The sequence below is a fragment of the Uloborus diversus genome, chromosome 2, assembly GCF_026930045.1.
Source record: "Uloborus diversus isolate 005 chromosome 2, Udiv.v.3.1, whole genome shotgun sequence".
Lineage (NCBI taxonomy): Eukaryota > Metazoa > Arthropoda > Arachnida > Araneae > Uloboridae > Uloborus > Uloborus diversus.
Genome location: NC_072732.1, coordinates 59,744,765 through 59,768,141, shown reverse-complemented (window position 1 = coordinate 59,768,141; position 23,377 = coordinate 59,744,765).

Below are 23,377 nucleotides of genomic sequence, written 5' to 3'. Positions count from 1 at the left end.
AATAATGCTGAAAATTTCTCTGACCGGATCTCTCTCAGTCTGTCAGGATCTCTGCGACGCGCATAGCGCCTAGACCGTTTGGCCGATTTTCATGAAACTTGGCACAAAGCTAGTTTGTAACATTGGGGTGTGCACCTCGAAGCAATTTTTTTGAAAAATCGATGCTGTACTTTTTCTATTCAAATTTTAAGAACAAAATTATCATAAGATGGACGAGTAAATTACAAAATTATCATAACGTGGAACCGTAACATGGGCACAAGTCAATTGGCGTATTACGAAATGATCATAACGTGGAACTGTAACATGAATACAAGCCAATTGGCGAGAAAATTCACCATACATTATTTGTAAATATACAGGCGAACCAAAAGACCTTTTAATTTTTCTATTACGGGCAGAGCCGTGCGGGTTCACTAGTGTATAAATAAAAATATCTATCACAATGAAATTTCTGAATATTTTCTGAGATAATGACAGGAAATATCCAACGTTGTTTTCTATGAGCTCTTTTATCGTATTTACATTCTGCTATGAGTTTAAACTCTTCGTCGTAATCACAAACAAATTGATAATATTTTTATGTTCACAGGTTTATGCTTTACAATTCGCACATCTGTAATCTTGTAACTATTGCATGGATCGAAAATAAGTTACCATCGATCCCCAAAAAATTTATGTGTATGGAGACAAATCGAATTACATTAATTCAATTTAAATAACCGAATGTAATTTTTAGACACATTAATCACACTTAAATCTTTTTTCTTACATAATTATTTGCTTCCTAAATTCATTCTTTGCAATTCCATAGACGAACGAGGACGTGACAAGGCATGATTAAACAAAAAAGAACGTGTTACTGAAATAATTTCTTTTGCTTTGCATAGGATGTGACTGGTTTGATAGAAGGAATTTGTGTGGGTAGTGATTTTTAAGGTTAAGGTCAGGCTGATGAGTTCAGGTAGATTACATCTTCAGCTTCGTATCGATGTCACATTAGAATAAAAGAATGTGCCCAAAGCTTCTAATGCATGTTCTTAATGGATCAAATAGGAAAATTAAATTATTTATTTCTCTGTTTCATTTGGCTAGTGTGCAGTTTGTTATGGTAGTTAAGACACTTTGGTTCCAAATGCGGACCTTCCTGTGCGTTTAAATATGGCTAAACAAAACGAAAATATGTATGAAGCGCTACGGGACTAACATTTTAAAATGGTTGGTTGGTTTGATTAGGTTTTTTGGCATAAGAGCCATATAGGCTATACTGCGCCAAACTATTGTTGAACTGTGGAAAGAAGAGCGAAAAATGTGAGTTTTGTTAAGGAGCGAAGGACAAAAAAACTTCTAGAATAATGAAAAATTAGCGAAAATAAACACTTAAACGAAGTTTTACATTTTGAGTGACGAGCCGAAAGAAATATCTGGAAAACAATTTTGAGTAATATAAAAAATGTAAACAAACCAATGACAAGACAAAAACTAGGACCTAAGGACGAGCACTAAACTAAGGACAAAAAGCCAATCTCCTGAAGGAAAGGGAACAATTTCTTTTAAAACGGATTACTGAAATATTGAAATATGATCAGAAGAAGCGATTTATCGATCACAAAATCTAGGCATGTTCTTGCCGCTACTTTAGCACCTTTGGCGGCACGAGATCTTTGTACTCACCAACTGGCTTGTGTCCATGTTACGGTTCCACGTTATGATAATTTCGTAATTTACTCGTCCATCTTATGGTATTTTTGTTCTTAAAATTGGAATAGAAAAAAAACCACATAGAATTTTTGAAAAATCGCTTCGAGGTGCACACCTTCAAACTACAAACTAACTTTATGCCAAATTTCATGAAACTCGGCCGGACGATCTAGGTGCTATGCGCGTCACAGAGATCCAGACATCCAGACATCCTACAGACATCCAGAGATCCTCCGGACAGAGAGACTTTCAGCTTTATTATTAGTAAAGAACCCCCATGCTACAAACTAACTTTGTGCCAAATTTCATGAAAATCGGCCGAACGGTCTAGGCGCTATGCGCGTCACAGAGATCCAGACATCCAGACATCCTACAGACATCTAGAGATCCTCCGGACAGAGAGACTTTCAGCTTTATTATTAGTAAAGAACCCCCATGCTACAAACTAACTTTGTGCCAAATTTCATGAAAATCGGCCGAACGGTCTAGGCGCTATGCGCGTCACAGAGATCCAGACATCCAGACATTCTACAGATATCCAAAGATCCTCCGGATAGAGAGACTTTCAGCTTTATTATATTAGTAAAGATAAGTAAAAGTAACTCAATCTAAGTAATACTTGAGCAGGGATGTACGTACAATTTTGCTTTCAAACGCGATTTTCTCAAAACATGCATTTTAAAAACCCATGCTCCTATTCTAGAAAATTACTTTACATATCACTTTGAAATCTTCATCGCATTTTATTTATATGCTCGTAATGATACTGAAATGAAATGTTCGTTTTAGGACACGCATTTTTTCCTAAACAGCTGTTTTTATGGGCAAAAATGATCCTTTTTCTCATTTAAAAAGTGACTATTGGTTAAGATTTAATAGCTTATGAAATAAATAGAATTGCCTTAAAACTTCCATTTCAGTACTCTTAGATATCTTCTGAAAAATCTGAAATTTGTATGGTTCTATTAATAAAAATTTTTGTGAAGAAGGTACATACAGGTCACCAATTTAATATTACGCGTATACAAATGACTGACTCACCTTAAAATGATTGAAAAAAAAATAAATAAATAAAAACAGCATGTTAAATTCCAATGGTTTTAGAAGTATAAACTACCACCGTTTCTCCTTTGTTATGCATTTTACATCACCACGTAAAAGATAAAAAAGATTTAGAGGCACAGATTCAAACTGGCGCCATTCTGATTAACAGCACGACACTCCAACCAACCGAGTATTTGCGCCTTCGTTTTCGAAGGCGCAAATACTCGGTTGAAGCACTGTGTAATAAAAAACAGCAAAAAAGCTTTTGCCAAAAAAAGAAAAGAAAAAATGACCATGCTTCTATGTTTTGTCGTTAGCCAGCATGATACGCTTTAAAATTAGTCGTAAAAAGGAAATTTGATTAAAAAATGAGGAAGATCTCGCATAGCGATTGAAATATTCTAGGGTATAATAAATTAGATTGAAAATAAGTGTTTTAATTTTTTAAAATTGATACAATTTCCCATAGCAGGCTGCGTTACGGCTTGAATGCCAGCACATGTTTTTCTTTTAATCGAAAAATTAAAATTCAAAACTAAAAACCAGTTAAACCGAGTCCGTTTTTTAAGTGTAATTTTTCGAATGTAAACAAAATGCATTTCTTTTCCGCCGAAAGCAGATGAGTAGAAAAAGATTTCTTACTTATGAAGTGATAATAATTTCAATGTTTTACATCGTATTCGAATAAATAGTTAATGGTTTACTGGGTGAACTCGTAATTTCAATTTGGAGTAGTATTTTTTCATTTATACAAAAGGTCGAACACTGCTATTAGAAATATCTACATTTCAGCACACAACGAAAAAGTTTTTCTACTAAAAAAGGATTCCCTTGAGGCCTGAGTTTTTAAATCTAATACCTTTTTTATGCTTACATTATACTTAATGGTCTGAACGGAGTCAAAGCTAGGAAAAAAAAAAAAAAGAAAGAAAAGAAAGAACACTTTTCGACTAATAGTCAACTTATTTGAATAATAACTACAGTCTGCATAAAGGAGTCGGAACGCCAAGTAGCATTCACGTCGCATTTATTTTATTGCCTTACGTGTGTTATTAGTTGTATGTTATGAGTACATGCAATAAGTAATATTAGTCTAAATAAGCTATGATGTAAGGCATTTCTGGCGGGCTCGAAGTTCAGCTAGTTTATAGTCAAACGCTCTATCGAAAAAAAAAACTTATTAATTTTCCCGAGAAACTAAGTCCAGTGCTTTTAAGCTTTATTAAAAAAAAAAAATCTGCATAAGAACTACAGGCTTGATCAAGATTTTGCAACAGCAACGGTCGTTTTCGAAAAATTGATTTTTAGACTGTTAGTCAATTTTTCGTCATTAGCTGGCCCGATAAGCTTTAAAATGTGTGGAGGTTCGGATTTCTTCAAGAAATAAGAAAGATCTCTCATACTGACAGAAAAATAATCCACAAAAATAATATATAAGATAAGATATTGAAGAGAAGTGTTTTATTTTTGAAAATTTACACAATTTATATTACCTGCTGCTTGAACCGTTATGGCTTAGATGGCAGCACGTGCTCATCATTCAACCGAACGGTTAAAATACAGAATCAGTTGAACTACGTTCGTTTTTCAAGCGTAACTTTTACAATGTAGTAAAAATGTGACTGGCGATTTGTTTTTTGCAGGAAGAAGAAAAAAATGATATTTTATCCATCAAGTTTTTAATAATTTTAATGTTTTGCTTCGTATTCTAATAAATATTCATTGTTTAACTAAATGAAAAGCGTACTTAAATTTGGGGTAGTAATTTTTTTTATTTGGACAAAGGGTCAAACACTGTCATTAGAAGTCATTACAATATGCGATTTTTTTTCGGAACAAAAAATTCTTCCATTGTAGTCTGAAATCTTAAACCTGATACTTATATTTTCGCTTACATTATGCTTTAGTTTTCTGACCGGAGCCAAAGCTTTAAAAACAAACCAAAAAACCCTTACAATTTAGCTACAGGTTGCATCAAGAATTCGTACCAGTAAGGAGAGTTTCTATCTCATTTATTTTATTACCTCACCTGTGTTATTCATTGTTTTTAAGGGTTCAAGTTATGCGTGATATTTGTCTAATTTTTTGATGCAGATCGTCCGGGATGGGCCCGAACATTCGTTCTTCTGGTTACCAGCCGAACGCTCTGCCGATCGAGCCACTCAGCTCTGTAGGTCACAGCGCAACTTAAACTTATAAATTTAAATGAAAACCTCAATCTGGTGCTTTAAAACAGTAATTTTTTGCAGAAGAAAACAAAATTTTAGATCGTGGGTCCTTTTTCCGTCATTAGCCAGCACGATAAGCTTTAAAATGAGGGGTAAATCAAAGAAATCGGTCAAGAAATGAGGAAGCTCTCGCGTAGGAACAAAAAACAGGCTACAGAAATAATATATAAGGATTATAGCTGAATCATCTGGCTAAGAACACCGTCATTCAGAATTTGCTGCTTACTAGCAGAAATGCTAACGATCATATATTGAGATCTCTTATTTTAACAGAAACCTTCAACTACATTTTATTGAAAATTGTGCTGTTGGCTTAGACCCAGGTGGCAGTGCTGTAACCAGGAGAGGGGGGCACGGGGCCCGCCCCTCCAGAAGGCTGACTACACTATTTTTTTTCAAAAACATTCCATATTGTTAAAGAGAAGAATAGGACGCGCCTCGGGAAAACGAAGTAATATTAATAGGAAATAATATAGAAATTTGGGGGGAAATCTGAATTTCTTTTAAAAAGAGCCTTAAAAAGTCTATAGTTGCAAATTATTCATCAGTTAATCACGTCTCACACCTCCTATTGCTCTCATTTATTCCTCCTCCTTTTTTTTCCCCCTAGACGACCAAAGAATAGGAAATGCTTCAAAATGCTACGCTTTGGAAGACCCCCCCCCCCAACCAAAGCCATTCAAGAGCATCTCAAATTTCGTTTCCAAGGCTTCAGTTTCGCAGAATTCCGGGGTAGAAATAACACCTTCTAACAACATCAAAAATCGTTCAAGACTGCTTTTTTGGAACTAAAATTTTGAATAATTACCGATCCCCAAATAATACCAAATGTGGTCTATAGTCGTGTTTTAGAGACTTCAATTTCGGGAAATTTCTGGACAAGGCCTTCAAAGTCCCATTCTCTAATACCATCTGATTAATCAAAAGTTGGATTTTTAAAACGATAATTGATTGAGGCGCTTAGCACGCAGTCCCCTTTAAAATGAAGTAAGCTGATGTTCCTGTCACTGAATATTGCTTAAAAACTTCGTCTTTTAGGACTTTTATTTCAAGATAATTTTTTGGGTAGAGCCCCAGCGCACCCCCTTCCCTTACATCATCAAAGTTTGTAACTGCGTTTTGGAACTTATAGCCCCTAAGTCCCGTTCTTCACCCTAACATCAATAAATATCGCCCATAATAGCATTTTTAAGACTTCAGTTTCTAAAAATTTCCTCTCAAGTCCTTACGAAACTTTCCTCCCCATAAAATCACCAGAGACACGCTAAACTTGTGTACTGGAGTGTACAATTTCAAAAATTTAGCCGGGGGACAGCCTCTGAGACCCCCTATCAGATAGAGAAAATGCTAAATCCCCCCCCCCTCAAATATTTTCTGGTTGCGTCACTGGCAGGTGATTTTTTTTCTGCAGAAAAAAAAAATGGGCCCGAAAGGAACTTACAGACATTTGCAGCTGATTTTATTGGAGTATGTAATTACTTCAAAACCTCCTGAACATGTAGAGCAAACGTTGCTCCTTTTGCAAATGTAGTAGCAAAGGTTTGAAATCAACTTGTAACACAACTTTTTAAAAGATACTTTTTAAGAACACTTCTTTACAAAATACTTTCTAAAACACCAGTTAAATATTGAAAAAAAAAAAAAAAAAAGAGATCTTCCTACTCAAATTTTCCTACTCCATGTGCTGTCAGATCCTGGACTAAGGGGCTAAAACTAAAAGAAAGTAATACTCTTGTATCTGAATACTGAATTCGTTTTCGGAAAAAAAAAATGGTAGAGGGTTTTTAATTGCAATTTGGATTACGCTATATATCTCCGTTTGAATACGAAAAAAAAAAAAAAAAAAAAAACTAACATGCTTAGTATAAAATGAATTTTTTATTAAACTCTTTTGTACTTTGCAATTTATTAAAAATATTAAAATAAACCTGATAGAAGAATTTAAAGAAAGATGGATGTGTGCTTGTGGGGGTGTGGGGGGGGGGGGCATTTTGAAGTTTTGCTCAACCTCGTAAACTTCCTAGATCCGGCACTGACAAACGGTAGGGAAGCTGCACTTTTTAAGCAGAAAGGAAAAATATATTAAATGGCAAGTATATAAATCAATCATAAAAAAAGTTTCAGTCTTTATTATAATGGCGTCGATTTTTTTATTTATTAAACCATAGATTTAAAATAATTTGTATCTCTAAGAACGACAAGCAAATAAACAAAAAAAAAAAAAAAAAAAGAGTGAAAAGTGTTATTATTCTCATGTTTATAAGATATTCCCATGTTAATAGCAATGCGAACGTTTTTGTTTCTCAGTATGTGCAAAAATGCAACAAACTAAAAATATTGCAAACAATATTTCCATTATGTCATTTAACTGGTTCATTACAAAAAAAAAAAAAAAAATCGAAACTTTAACCCCTTAAAGCGTCACATTATTCGTGAGACCCTTACACTACATACTTCATAGTGTTTTCTCAATATTGGTACTGCCATCTGGTGGATTTTACTGCAAAGACTGAAACAGTACGTAAAATTTAGGGAGAAAAATTCGTGTTGGCTTGAAAACTCTTCCTTCAATGTTAAAAGAAACATAAATATTTGTAAAGTCTTCAGTAAGAGCTAAGCAGAGAAAAGGCATGAGCCCTTCTTTCCTTACTTTGAGAAACTTTTTATAAATGCTGCAAAGAAAACGTTTTTACAACACAATCTTTTTCGCACATAAATGTCAAAGTGAATTGCATTCAAATTTTTAGCAAATACATAATGTGATTAAATCTGTGAAAGGAAAAGAATCACATATTTATTATTCATCACTTCTTTTAATCTTTAAAAAAAAAAAAAAAAAAGAACTTTCATTCAAGTACAAAATATTTTTTCTCTGATTAAATTTAGACTATTTCTTGAAAAGTTTAGGCGTCAATGTCACTCTTTAAAATTTTTTTTCTTAATTCCTTTTTCTGAAAAAAAAAAAAAAAAAAGATAAAAGTGAGATAAATGGCACAAAGCCATTACATTTCATTCGTAAAAACATTGAAAGCTTTTAATGGACTTCTGCATTAAGAAAAGATTATCTGAAAGCCAAGTCATTCAAAGTTATATGAAGTGCTTATCTACTTCAAACTTTCCTTTAAACTTTTTCCGTATTTGATTTTTTAATGTTTCTTCTAAAAAACTCGATTTGAGTGCTTTGTGAAAAAAAAAAAAACTTTATATCTCGAGCGTTGTTTCGTAACTGAAATTGTTATCTTTGAGTAAAATGATTGCGATTGTTTGTGCTGTTCACCGTATTTTATCTTAGTACGAAAGTTGTTCTTTAATATTTTGTGTTAACAGCGAAAACGCAGTTTTATTTAACGTTGCATTAACTGTTCAAAAAAATGTAGCGTTAAAAGAGATGTATTTTAACTTAATGAGGCTTTGATATGTGAATACAGATACATACTTATTTTGTGTTCAAAAATACACTATGAGTTTTCAAATAAATATAGAAAGTAATTACAATGAGAAGAAAAATAAAATATTTTTATTATTGCAAGTGACAGAGCAAGCATTTTTCTCGCTTGAAAAGGTATGGTAATGAGAAATATTTCATATTTCAATGGACGGATATAGTTGCTGGAGAAAATCATTTATTGTTGAGGATTAAAAAATGATCAAGGAGTTGTCCTTTAGTTTTTTTTTAAAACGTGCTTGGGGGAAAGGGGAGGGAGGGGGAAGGAGAGATATAGCGAGAAAAAAAGTGCAAAAAAAAAAAAATAATTTGAATTTTGACATATTGAATTCAAATTATGTTTTTCGCAATCACGAGTGTGTGTATGTAGGCGTCTGTGTTTGTGTGTGGGGGTATGTGTGTTTGTATGTAGGGGGTATGTGTGTGTGTGTAGGCATATGTGTTTGAGTCTGTGTGCAGGCATGAATGTGTGGGTAGTTGTGTGTATGTGTTTGTGTATGTGTGTGTGTTTGTGTGTGTGTGTGTACGTGCGTGTGTAGTCGTGTATGTATGCGCGTGTGTGTAGGACATGGATGCAACCCGGAGACGGCTTTCGCTATAGGAGCAGCATCGTGAGGACCCGGTTGACGGTGATGGTGCGGAGGGTGGCGGTGGGAAAATAAAATGATAGGACATCAAAGCAGTCAAGTGAGAACAATAAGCAATCGTGATTGCTCAAAAATAAATAAATAAATAAATAAAATAAAATACAATAAAATAAAATAAAATAAAATAAAATAAAATAAAATAAAATAAAATAAATAAATAAAATAAAATAAAATAAAATAAAATAAAATAAAATAAATAAATAAAATAAAATAAAATAAAATAAAATAAAATAAAATAAATAAATAAAATAAAATAAATAAAATAAAATAAAATAAAATAAATAAATAAAATAAAATAAAATAAAATAAAATAAAATAAAAGACGGATAAATACACTGAGCTGTAGACCGTATTTGAATCCATTGAAACTGTTTTTGTAACTTTTCCAAGCAAGGCAGTAAATAATGAAAAAGTAGCACAGACACAAATTAATAAACATTATCTTATTATTGCAGTAAATATAGTATTATCACAGTGAATGTATTTCTAAACTCTAAAATGTTGTGATAATGACACGATATTTTGATAAATGACTAAAATATTAATAATTTTGTAATAAAGCCGAATAGAACAATATACTCTGTAATAACTCGAATATTTTTCGGATGATAAATAACCTCGCAGATAAATATAAAAGGAGGGAGGAGGAGGGGTTATCTTAGAAAATGCCTTTAAAAAGAAGCAAAAATGAAGATTAAAAATTTTCAGATAGTTAAAGATAAAAATATTAATGCGAAAAATTTTTACAAAACATTTTTCGTGTCCCATAGCTGCTGTGCTAGGTTTGAAAAATGAATAACACAAAAATAATTATTTTTGATCAAAGAAACGTCATTTTGCCAAAAGAAACAAAAGTGTTGGCATAAAATATACTCAATTAATTTCTTCAAAAAAAAAAAAAAAAAAAAAAAAGATGTGCTTCTAGAAGTTAAAAGTCAGTGTTAAAAATAAGTACGAATTGTTACATGATCAAAAAGTGTGACTGTAAAAACCGGTACCGCCATCTAGCGCTAAAAATAATAACTTGAAACGTTCAAGTTGCAGTAAATATAGTTTTGCTTTGATAAGAAAATTCTTTGTAATTTCTGATTAGTACATAGGACACTTAAGAGGTACATTTTCGATTCACTTAAAGTTTTTATACTAACACACTCGGGAAAATGAAGTTCAGACAAGTTTTGATTAAAAAATAAAAGAAAAAAATTGATCAAACAATACTAACTCAAAATCTGAGCTGTGATTCTTGGTTACGAAAACTTTGAATTCAATTTTTTATTTAACTTGGAATTCGATTTCAGTTCAAATTTGAAAGGACGAGGAATCTATATCTATTATCTTGTTCCGCAAAATATTCATTTTCGGCTGAATCGAACAAACTACCTATTCTGATTTCTGATTCAATTCTTCCAGAGAAAAAAAACTCATTTACCTCTCTAAATGTATTGATTGGAAGATTGTTTTGGTACAATTTAAAGTCGATTTTAAGACTTGTTTCGGTGTTGAAAACTTGAAGAAGAAATCCTCTTTTTTTTTTCTCACTCAACAGATATCACGTTTGCTACTTACCAAAGGGGTGCATGGGGGGTTTGGGGTCACGACGCGTTTAAATATTATTTTACATGGTTTCTGGTCTCAGATTTGGAAAGAACGTAATTCTTGATAGGCTCCGTAGAGATTAAGGGATGTGCATCATCCACCTTTGGGGTAATGGGCACCGCTGCTTAACAGCAAATTTGTCAAAATAAAAACATAAATAAAATTAAATTTTAATTTTTTGCAACCAGGTTTTGCGTTTTAGAATCAAAGGTACCATGGATTTGCAAACGATTTTAGGGCCGACGTGACAACTTTTCTAAAACTACTGAGGTTACAATGAAAAGGAATCTCCGGCTGATCCTCCCCCGTAAGGATTGAAGCAGTAATTTCTCCAAAATGTGTGAAGAAGGAATAGATAAATACCCCCCCCCCCCTTCTGATTTTGCTATTTCATCCATAAGCTCATTTCTTTTTGCATTGAAAATGGCGTTCCTTAAAACGTCGAAACACGTGTTTGCAGTACTCTGAAATTTGTGCTTTTTAACGTCTTACTTTACTCTAATTTATTTTATTTCAAAAAAGGTTTGACAAGAAATTTAGCTCCCCCCCCCCCCCCCTTTTTTATTGCCTCTGATTTAGAATTTACTCATTTGTTATGTTATTTAGTATTAAGTACGTACAGTTTTTATATAACTTAGTGCTGCAATTTTAACTCAACTAAAACGTTAGGTTAAAATCGCAACATTTTATGTCATTCGATGGAGAAATAAATAAAACTGCTCAGAGAAAGAACTTATGAAAAGAGCAATATGAGGACTGTGAAATATTCACTTAGAAAATAGCCGTCTACTTTCTTATTAAATCAGCATTAGAGGGAATTCTTTTTTCCATTCTCGATTCTTTCTCTTCAAATATTTCTGCCTTTCCGATTCTGACATGCGTCCTTAGAATTTCGCCGCCCCAAAGCCAAAAGGGAATCGTAATGGACGCAGACGAGGGATTCAATTTGACAGAGGAGGATGCTTCGTTGGCTTCGATCTGGCGAGGATTACGAGGCGTTTATGATTTAGTTAGAGGACAAATTAGGTCGAGTGCTATGAGAAAGAAAATGTAAACAATTGCGGTACGAAAAGAAATTGTCACGGAGGTTTGACGTTAAAGGTTGAAAGCACATAAAACAGAACGTAAAGCAAATAATTTATATGTATGGTTTTAAGTTTAATACAAGTGATAGTATAAAATGAATATATTAATAAGAAATATATGAAGAATATAAAAGAAAATGTCAATATAAAATATAAAGTAATAAGAATGTATAAATGAAAACACTGTTATTTGTCGAAAAAAAAAATGTATGAGTATGATTTTGTTACTAAGTGCTGCTTTTCATGATTCTTAGCTCAATTTTTATTAGCTATAGTTTATAACTCGTAAGCTAGGGCTAATGAAGCTGCATTGTCGCAAACTGTAGCTTTATACTTCAATTTTTATCTCCACTTTTTTGATGTAGAGTCGTACCAATTTTGCGATCTCTTTATAGCAAGCCACATTTGACATTTTAGACACATTAAAACATTTTAGCCACCAATATGAAGACATACTCAGTGCTTATATAAGGTTGTTTGTCTATACCAAACCAAACCCAGTGGCACCACAGCCGATGGAGGACAAAACCTACTGTGCTCATCTCAGTCTTCCTGACAAAGAGTTCTGGAGTGTTAGACATATTCAGGTTAGGTGGTCAGCCTAACGCGGAATCCCCAGGATTTAGTTCCCAAGTACGCTTGGTTACTCATTTTATCGATCCACTAAAGGGATGAATGGCTTATGGTATTCGTCTATATCTCGGTAATATCTAGTCTAGATTAATGAACCCAAAAATAAGGACGAAACGACAGTCTCTTAATGCTCTGATGGAGCTGTTCAGTATTGCTTGCAGTTCTGCCTTAGCTTCAGCTAAGAAACGGTAGTTTAACTTTCGCATTCCAGCTTCTCATTTGATAATTTGCCTCTCGATACACGAGAAAATGTTTACAGAAAATTCAAAACTCACAGAACACACATTTAAAATTACGACTCTTTAAGAATCATCTCAGTCATGGCCATGAATTTTTATAGTTGGGGCAAACCTAAACTGTAAACCTTGTGAAGGGTAGGCAGATCCTAATGACAACATTACGACGCTGCCAGGTTAGATTTACTCGAACTATAGTTTACTTTAAAAACAATAATTTCAAAAATGACGAAAAAATGCTCAAATTTGAACATATCGCAGAGTCAAAATGCCTCCGACTATGTGGTACTCAAATTGGAAACAATCTAATGCTCATAAAATAGTCAAATCAACATGTACTCAGTTTTGAGATATTTGTGCTAGTTTTTGAAAATGTAATAATTTCAAAATTGAGTATTAACCGAGTATTGTAATCATTTTTTCTTTCTTCTATATCTAATATATAGAAGAAAGTATTGGATTCGTGCAAATTTTCGAATTTCGAATTTTGACGGATTCGAACGTTTTGAGGTGTGCTGAGTCCGTTTCGACCATTTTGGGAAAATGTCTGTGTGTGTGTGTGTGTTACGTATGTGTGTGTGACAAGATTTTTTTTTTTTTTTTGGCCGCTCTAGAGAAAAACTACTGCATGAAATCGAACGAAATTCGGCACACATATGTGCCCCTATGTGAACTTGTGTTCATTGGTTTTTGGCGTGAATTCCTCCAAGGGGGTGGAGCAATGCGACGTTTTTTGAGTTATGCTCGCCTGCTTTTCCCCAAGAAGTAACTGGCGGAATCAGACAAAATTTAATCCATATGTTGCCTCTAACAGGTACAGGCACTGATTCAATTTTGGTGTCAATAGCTCAAACGGGGGTTGAGCTATAGAACGTTTTCTGTCGTCAATTGTAACTGCTGTATCTTGAGAAATAATGAACGGAATCAAACAACAATTTATCGACAAGTAGCCCTTAAAGCGTATAACAGCAGATTCTATTTTGACGTCAATAGCTGAAAAGAGGGTGGCGTAATCGAACGTTCTTTGTTTTCCATAGTGAATGCCATATCTTAAGAAGTAATGCTACGTTCTGGATGAAATATGGTATAAATATCAATCCATATGTAAACAGGCGTTGGTTCAATTTTGGCCCTAATCGCTCCATGGGGAGCTGATTTTTTTCGTGTCAATAAAAATAGCTTCATAATTGCAACAGTCGTCTGCGTAACTCGCGTGACTTTAATTGTTGGAAAATGACAATAAAATCGCGATAATTTAAACTTTTTAACTGTTGCCATCTTGTGTTTGTTAACAAATAAATGCTTGTAATTATTTTAAGCAAGGCTTTTAAATAATTTTCAATTTTCATTCTTTGCTTTGCTTTTGAGATCAATCATGAATTGGAATGATCGTCAAGTTTTGGCGTGTGTAATTTTGTTTTTGTTAGGAGTATTGCTATCTCGTCAAGCATGGGGAGGGATCATAATTATACGAAAGATATAGAAGAAAGTTTCGTAATGGCCACAACATACTAGTTGAGCATGAAATAATTCAGCACACTATTTGAAAACATGGGCACTAGGGTGTCCCAAGATATAATGGCGAAAAAAAAATTTGTGAAATCGAATACGCATACCCTCCAAATTTTTTCCATTTCACCTCAGAAACATGAGAAAAAAGTTCCATTGCAATTAAATAACGGGAACCCCGTGCCGACTTGAGGTCAAAGTTGGACCTAAAATCCTGTAAGGCGACTACAGTGGAAAAATTGCTAACTGCATAATTCATTTCTACACGCGACATCAATTTATTTAAAGCAGATATTTACAACAATATTAGACTAAAAGAAACATTACTGTACATATTTTTTATTCAATGTTTGCTTTTTGCAGTCAGAATAGAACGTCCTCTGCTCTTGAACACAACGTAACAGATTGTTTTTGTTCCTCATCAGCTGTTAGCAAACCATGAAAGTTCTGCATCATTTTTACCGCTCTTTCAGCTGCATCGTTTACTGCACTAAGCTTTGAGACAGTCTTTTTCACATAAAGGAATGAAATATTTTTGACCATACCATAAAAGCTGGATGAATTTTTGTTGAGCAGCTTTTGAGATAATTGGGTCCACATTTTCGTACACTTTTATCAAAAAGCATAAATCTTTTTTGGGTGCTTTGACTGTCAAAATGCATTGAAGCCATGGTTTCACGTATATTGTCACTACAAAAAAGCAGACATCAAACAATGCTTCATTTTCCTTCGTATCTAATTTTAGTTGTGAACTAAATATAATAGTTTTAGGGAGTAAATCGGTCGAGCCATCCATCGAGCTTTGTGCATGACTCCCGGTGGTCTTATTTTAAATTCATTTTCTGGTATATCCACCTAAAAATATGATAGGCAGTTCTGTCAACTCTTGATAGTCATCCCTGAGCGTAATATTAGTAAGTTCAGCACGGTAAAAGTCAAGTAAATTTTCCAAGTTAGGGTACAATTCGGAACAACTCCGCAGCTCCTCCATAGCACTGTATTTAAGTGAGATAGATCAGTTCATATATGTGATGGCGGCAAGCAAAGGAAAGCATTTCTCTATCAAATTTTTGCTCAAGAATAGCGCAAGAACCACTTAAAGGACCTGTTCTGGAAGCTGTAATATCACAACTTAACTTTGTCTTCGAGATTCCAATCTAAAACTGCCTTTCAAACAGCCTTTGTTTGTTCTTTTCCTGTGGAATTATCCAGTTTAGACTCAGCAATGAGTTGTTCCGTCACATCCATATAAAATAACTATAGACAAGCGATCTTCTTTTCATTTTTGAGCACTCAAAGCAGGCAACAGTCCCATCTTCCTCTATTTTGATTAACCGAAGTGCATCAGCATGTGCAATATTGAATCAATTGTTTAAATTACTTGAAAATTCTTGTTGGCGCTGCCTGAATACTTCTTGCAGTTTCTCTGCATTTTTTTATAAGTCTCTCTAGATTTGATACAGGTTTTTAAGTTTATTCACACAATTTAGCAATTTATTTTTTGGTGGGAACGCGTGCCTTTTCCCAAAAGATGATGCATTCCCGAATAGCGATATTTCTCACTTTCACTGATGGTTAAATTTACTTCTCGAATGTTATAAAACAAAACCGACAGAACTTGTCCGTTAGAGGGAAGTTTCAAGCCCGTAGTTTGTTGTTTTACGACTCCTATTAAAAATATCCCTTTTTTCAAACTTTGCAATTCCACTGCCATGTTTCGTTCCCTATGGAAGGACTATACTGCGCTCGCTGACCGGAATGTATTCGTACTGACATGTTTGACGGTTTGCAAATTACTACGGATAAGCCCCCCTCCCCCCAACATATGTTTTTCTGTTTTCATTTGTTTTCTGTGCACTATTTACAGCTGTTTTGAGCTTTGCAAAATATCGCGTCGCCAGCATTCGCTTGCTTATATGAATACACGTGCTATTTACACGTTTAGGCCTTTAGGCGCAAGTCGGCACGGGTTACCGTGCTTCAAATTGCGTGAAACTTTTTTTCCAACGGTTTTGATATAAAAGAAAAAAAATAAGAGGGTATGCGTTTTAAAAAAACGACTTTCATTTTTTTGGGACACCCTAATGGGCACTCTTATTTGAAACAAAAGGCTTCAAGAAAATTTGAAAGCATGAATACACTTATTTTTGAAAACTTCATTTTTCTTAGTGATGACTTCTGAATTTTATTGGAAATGCTTTTGAATTTTATCAGTCTAGAGAAAATGTTTTTATTTATACATTTCCCTAAGATTTCTTCCCACGTCGAAAATCCATGAAAAGGCAAGTAAAGAAGGCAAAATTTGATAAAGCGTCAAATCAATGTCTAAGGGAAGAAATAAACAAAATCTAAAACTGCCATTTTCGAAATCGTAAATAAAATTGAAAGTAGACGTGATTCAAGAGTGCCGAAAATCATTTGAAGATCAAATATAAAGCAATGGGTATTGATTTTACAGTCAAGATGTCACAAGTTTGTATTTTTCGCTTTGTAGCTGAACGCGCTTTTGTAGCAATCTCTCAAAAGAAATTCGGAAGTTGTCCGATAGAAATACGTTTTCTGCCCCATTTTTTTTTTCTCTTTTGAGTTTTGACATGGCAATAGAATACCTGTCTGATTATTTTGAGATTACTATTGTTAGCATTGAAATCTAACTGATTGTAGTTTTACGTGAAAGTTTACTTTCTTTTGTATTTTAGTGAAGAATATAGTTTAAAAGATATTTTTTAACAGCGAAAAAAAAAAGATATGAGAGTATGTTTTATTCACATACATTTTTTTCTAATAAAAAAAAAGTGTTAGTGTGTGTTAAAGAAACTTCATTTTGAGAACTTATTTCTATAATTACACTGAAAACTCTTCTAGTAGGAATATCATTTGCGCTAGAATTACTGATTATACTTATTTTTCGGTTTTTATCGATAGTATTACAGTCAAACCTCGTTAAAATGAACTCAAAAGGACCTTTGAAATTAATTCGTCTAAAGCGTAGTTCGTCTTATCTGAAAAACAATAAACAGCAAGCAATAGGACGGGGGATAGCAAATGTAATCTGTCTTATCAGTAATTCGTTTTAAGCGTGTTCGAATTAATGGGGATGAACTGTAATTTAAACTTGCGAGTTTAAGATATCATCTGAACAATTCATATAAAACGGAAAATAGTTTTTCTTTTGGATACTAATTATTTCAAACTCTTATTCCCCAATACCTGCAATCGCTTAATATCGATAGATTGTTAGAAAAAAAAAATTCCTGCTTTGTAACTTCCTTTGTTTCTGTTAAATGCTTTGCACTGAGTATTTTTTACTTTAATACCTTTAACACCTATATTAAAAAACATATTACAATTTTGGACCAAATGGAAATTCTGTTCTCATGATGAATGGAGCAATACCAAAGCATTCTTTTTACACACGATATAAAATAGTTCATTTAGGTATGTCTATGAAGTATTAGGACCTTTCAAATAAACCACAGACTGCCTACATTTTCTGCCTTGTTTCCGGGTCCACACATACCACAAATCCTTTCAATGCTCCGAATTAGGCATACACTATATTAAATTACAACTTCGTTCGAAAGACACAAAACAATTCAATTAGTTGAAAGAAAACACGGTAACTCTGATTTATTAAGGTATCTACGTTAGGACTGAAATCTAATTTGCAATTCTAGAGATACATTGTCTATTTTGGGCAAAATACTGAGGAAGAGTTGTGAAGTAAAATTAAATTACAGATTTCACATCACATAAATAAATTTACGAAGCTAGCAGTCTCACGTAACTTGAAATGCACGTTGTTACACGTTTATTAAAATTGTATGTTGAGTTATCATTCAGTAGCAACATATAGAATTTGCTGTAAATGAAATTCATATAAGGTAACAAGATTTACAATGCAGTTTAAGAGTAAAGACACAACATTTGGAAAGCATATGTAGTAGTAATGTCTTTGAAGCATGGTCGTACATTAGGCCTATGGAATATATTAAGCGTTTAATATCAAGCCCAGTGCATCTGTTTCTAAACATTTACAGTAGACACCAACACATTTCACGCTTTGCCTACTTAATTTTCCCAAAAGAATAAATTCTAATTCGAGTAACAATCGGTGTACTATTCCATGTTGTCTTGTTTTCATTTTAAACTAACAGTATTGACTAAATATTTAAGCATAAAAATATTTTAAATTGTCGTGTTTTTTTTGGGGGGGGGGGGAGCAGTATATTTTACATGGTACTTTAAAAACTGAGGTTCACTAAAGCATGAACTCCCACATGAGGATAATTTTCAATCCCCCCAATATTTTCACGGCATTTAAAGCACTAAAATTTCCAGTAGAGTTTGAAATACAAGCAGTTTGCTTGCAGCACAAGCTGCCTTCTCTTTTTAACTGTCTGAAACCCTATACAAGAAGCGACTGAAGGTCAAGATAGATAGGCGAAAAAAAAAACCCCTCAGTAAATAAGGGGTTAAAAGACCCAGTTCAGTGATTTATGCAAAACTAGAAATTATGACATCAATTTATTTTTAAATTTTTTTTTCTACATTGCTCAGATAGCAAACTACAGTGCTTGAGCAGTAATGAAGTGACATTTGATCACCTGGTACTACTTCATTGCAATACAGCCAGGTGTGTCTTCAGCAATATACTCATGAAGTATTTTAAAAGTTTGGCTAAACGCAGTATTAAGTTCACACACTGAGTGCAAAAGTAAATTGTATTTTAAATGCAAATAATACAAAAAAAAAAAAAAATATATGCTGAGGCAATCGCGAGACACAGCTTAAATAATTTTGATACGAATTACGTATTACACTATTAAAAGTTGAGAGGGTTTCAAACCAATAGATGGTGCAAATTTTCCTGTTAAACCAAAGGTTAGATAAGTTTGAAATCGAAGCTAAATGCAATGAGGGGGAGTCGGGGAACATGTAAAAGATTAACGAATAAATACCTTTGTGCTGAAAATTAGAACAGTTAGTAATCCAACGCTGTGAAGCACAAAAATTGTAAAATTATTGCAGACGCAATATATATGCAAACGCATATTGCAGACACATAATGTGTCTGCAATAATTTTGCAATTTTTGTGCTTCACAACGTTGGATTACTAACTGTTCTAATGTAAAAGATTAGTTAGATTTCGGATTTTTTAAATGTTTTTTTTTTCTGCTTAATGTTACTCTTATGTTACCTCTGCCTCTTATTCTGACCATTTTCGCAAATAGAAGTCAGAATCTAGGACTAACGGGGGCTAGAAAATAGCGATGTGATATTGATGCACGCGTATTATAATGTCACTAGTAAATTATTAATTTATTGCATTCTCTAAGTTGAAAATGAAGCGAAACAAACAGAATTTCTATGGAAACTGCAAAAATAAAATAAAATGTTTTCATTTCACCCGGAAATGTAAAAGCAAAATGGTAAGCTCAAAATTATGTTCTAAAAAAAATGTAGCGGAAATATAGATGGAAAATAATCTAGATGAAAAACATTGCAGTGAACAAATTGTCATATTTAGAAAAATGCGTCTAAAAATTAAGAGGCAAAAGTGTACATCTAAGCAAACAAGTAGTCCCCTGTGAACAAGTAAAAGCGTCCACTTCCGACTATGAACCAAAACGCATACCTTTCCATATCATTGGTAGTCAAACTGTATATATTTATGCTGTATGTATGTACTGTATATCGTCCGCATCATGCTAAACTAACGAATTTGAAAAACCGCATTTTTCAAATTTGATGTTAGCCGTATAATACTCAAAAAAGGCTACTGGTTATAATTACTTCAAACGATAGCTTTTTTACTGTTAAAGTTATCAATAAAAACTAAAACATAGAAAATAACTAAACGCGTCACTTGGAAAAAAAATATACTCAGTGTTTTGGCTCTCCTGAAAAGCGACAATTTTCACACATTCGTTAGTTAGCATAGTGCTGACAATTTTGTTGCTACTTCTAGTGGATCTACAATTAGTCTCTTATCATATTGTAGTGAAGTTCGTACTTCCCATCCGTGGATAACGGTGGCTCAGTGGTAGAATTCTCGCCTGCAACGCGAGCGGGTTCAAATCCCAATTAGGGTAAAGTGAGTGAACTAAAATTTCCCTTCTACTGTTTTTCCCGTGTTTTCTCGAATGTTCTCTTAATTTCTGTATCTTTCCAAGTCTGAGAAGTTCCAGCACCCAGTTTAAGTTGTATATAAGCAGATGTAGCGTTCATTCATGGTTCTGAACAAAGATCTCGAGTTGAGACAAACGAATATTCCCTTCATTTGGCTTTCACATTGTCTTCGCTAGCTTCAACTACGAGACAATATCATTAAACAATACGGAATACGTCAGGACAGCTCCAAGTATCATCAGTGCGGCACTCCTTTCAATGCGACTGATTTTCCACATCGTCATAACATTTCCCTTTTTGCTGAGAATTAAGAACAAACGTTGAACGGACATTACATCCGTACATGGCAGAGACTGAATTCCATCCATTTCAGTTCGATGAACCGCTTCATTTAACAACGAAGCACTGGCAATCATGCACAAAATGCCTGTAATATTAATGACACAGAAAGTTATGGACAGAAGAAAAATAGTAAAGCTCTCCATTAGCTTGTTGTGGGCTGTGTGTGAAATAGCAAAGTATAACGACACAGAGTTGTGCAGTATTGAAGTGAACAGTGGAAAACACAATGCTTCATCCAATGAGCCAATCAGCTCAGAAACAGAACTATAACCATGCTCTGTTTCATTACGTAGCCTACTTCTTTCACTCGTAACAAATGCAGAATCCAAGAGACATTTACGCGCATGGTAACAAATATATGTGTAGAATATTGCAAATCCGTTTACTGGAAGTATGAAACATAGGAAATAAATCAAGACATAGAATAATGTTAAAGACTCTCCACACCAATTTCTAAGAGATGGCAATTTAAAAATCGTTTTACATACTAAATAATCTCGTGGAAGCAAACTTGCGCTCAAATATGCAGCAAAGCAACACATCATGGCTGTAGAAAATACACATATTTTTATAAAAGTTGAGTGTTCACAACTGATATTTTTCAGTTTCATAGAAATAAAAATCATTTTATGAAAATTAATGTAAAGATTTTGCCTATGAGCCGACAATATTACCAGAACCACCAAATGTGATGCAACATAGGCAAAGGTTTTGTAGAATATAACTGAGAAACGAACATAGAACAAAAATATTGTGATTAATAATGCGATGTTACAAGCATGCACAATGAATGTTGTAAGTTTTCTTCGTTTAGAAACTCTAAAAATAAAACCTAAATAAAATAAAACAAACATGTATTGATATGGTGTAGATAATTTTCTGGATGAAAACATTATGTACTATTTTCTCACTGAAAAACAAATGTAGACATAAAAGTGAACCAGAATTCCACTGCACTGCAATACTCAATATCCCAGCAAAATAAACTTAGCGATATCTACACATAAACTAAGTCCAGTAAGGTTTATATTGTCCTGAGATACTTATTGTTTGATCCATTAATGGTCCTTTTTATCCCTTTTTCCCATTTTATCCTTTTAGAAAGGTATTAAATATGCTTGGTTTCTTTTATTACATTTCATAATAGCGTGCATATTATTCGAAGAAAGTAGTCATCCAGCACTATATTTCACATGATTGCAAAACATTTATATATATATATATATATATATATATATATATATATATATATATATATATATATATATATATATATATATATATATATATATATATATATATTTACATCGTTTTTTTCGGCACAAGAAGGTTCAATCATCTGTGATCTTCACATATTCATAAATTTTCTCTAAGGTTCACAGCATGGCACTTTGCAAAATGTCCGGGTGAATCCTTCAAACTCAGACGTAGATTCCACCAGACCACCTACTTCAGATTTTTAAGTGGACATACGAGAGACCTCAGGTTTTGTAAGGGTCTCAAGACGTTTCCGGAATGCCACTGGTGTTCTGCTGGTGAGACTTCACCTGCTCACATCTTGACTTGCTTGGGATTTGCAAAGGATGAGATCCTTTGCAACCCACAATTTTTCCTGGACTTCTTGGAGATATTTGGATCTATGGGGATTGTCTTGCCCTGCTAGACAATTTCGAGATAAGTAAAAAAAAAAAAGGTTCGCAGCTATAAATGTTAATAATTGTACGAATCCAAGTTCATTAATTTGAAGATGGATATAATTTTTTAACTGCATTAAATATGTAAAACCCGCTCATTAACTTGTATGTATAATAAGGAACACCATATTAATAACATATGTATAAAAGTGAACGCATGTTTTATATTCAAGTGAAGTATATATAAGTGTAATCAATATTATTTGTTTCGTTTAAATCTAAAAGGTTTTTGTATTAGTCTGTTCTTTAAACCCACGTTCGATAGTTTAAATCGTGTTATTCTATCGCACATTTTACCATTAATGAAAATTGCAATTTTTTTATGTAGAAGCACAATATCACTCAATTGAGTGTACGTTAAAAACCTATTGATTGGTCTATTGAACCTTTTAACGTAATTTGCTTTTTATACATTAGTGTTTTTAAATGTCAAATGAGAGTTTCCAAGTGGAATGCGTTTTGACGGGTTCTTTCTTTATAATCGTTCAGAAAAACATTTTCAATATTTTGGCAACTATCAAGAATTTAATCAATACTAATAATATAAAGCAGTAGAGTTTGTTTGGACGCGCTAATCTCAGGAACTACTGGTTCGAATTGAAAAATTATTTTTGTGTTGAATAGTCCATTCATTGAGGAAGACTATAGACTATATAACATCTCGCAATGACTAATGGGAGTGGAACAGCAATCTATACTAATAATATAAAGCAGTAAAGTTTGTTTGTTTAAACGCGCTAATCTCAGGAACTACTGGTTCGAATTGAAAAATTATTTTGGTGTTGAATAGTCCAATCATTGAGGAAGGCTATAGGCTATATAACATCACGCGATGACTAATGGGAGTGGAACAGCAATAAAAATATTATGAAACGGGAAAATTTATATCATAATATAAAATGATTGGAACGCAACACATGCGTAGCCACGGTGGCTCGACCTGAAAGTACGGGCGGGCTTTGTGATCCAGGGAGTGTTGGTTCGAGTCAGCAGTGAGGCAAATCTGGAGGGTGCTTTTTAGAGAAAATCCTAAGAAATGCTAAAAATGATTTGTATATATATATATATATATATATATATATAT